Source organism: Austrofundulus limnaeus, unplaced genomic scaffold, assembly GCF_001266775.1.
Source record: "Austrofundulus limnaeus strain Quisiro unplaced genomic scaffold, Austrofundulus_limnaeus-1.0 Scaffold1374, whole genome shotgun sequence".
NCBI classification, from domain to species: domain Eukaryota; kingdom Metazoa; phylum Chordata; class Actinopteri; order Cyprinodontiformes; family Rivulidae; genus Austrofundulus; species Austrofundulus limnaeus.
Window position 1 is genome coordinate 55,792 of NW_013953776.1, and position 608 is coordinate 56,399.

A 608-nucleotide genomic window follows, 5' to 3' on the forward strand; every position below is an offset into this window, starting at 1 on the left:
TTTCATGTCATTAGCACCTCTAGTAATATATTTACTGAGAAAAATGGTGACGTGTTTAACACTTATTTTACCCACTGTATATCTCATTTAGCACATGATATGACACAGGAAAACAAACAAACAACAACAAACCAATAAATAATTTGACACAGGGTAAAGGAATAGTTGGAACGTCTTCAGTGGGATTCTGTGAAGATAGGTAATATCATATCTGTTGCAGACAACTGTTTTGTTTTTCTGATGTAGCAAAGCAATGTTTTTTCACAGACGTTAAAGAGAAACCCCGTTGATGATCTCCAGAAAGCCACCTTCCCCAGGAAACAGTGCAACCGCATGGCGTGGAAACCCCTTTGACTGGTGCTGTTTCAGTTTTTCGACAATCACAGGCATGGAAGTTTTTCAGTTAATGGAGGAGGAGGAAGAGGGGAACAACAGCAACTTATTTCATGTCGGCCATGTTTCTGATGATCGTGGAGTCCTGTCTGCCGTCCGTTCAGCAGCACCCGTACACAGTAGGGGAACAACAATACAGAAAATTCACAATTCGGTTCGGTTCGATACTTTAGTCTCACGGTCCGATATTTTTTCGAAACAAAAAAGAGACATTT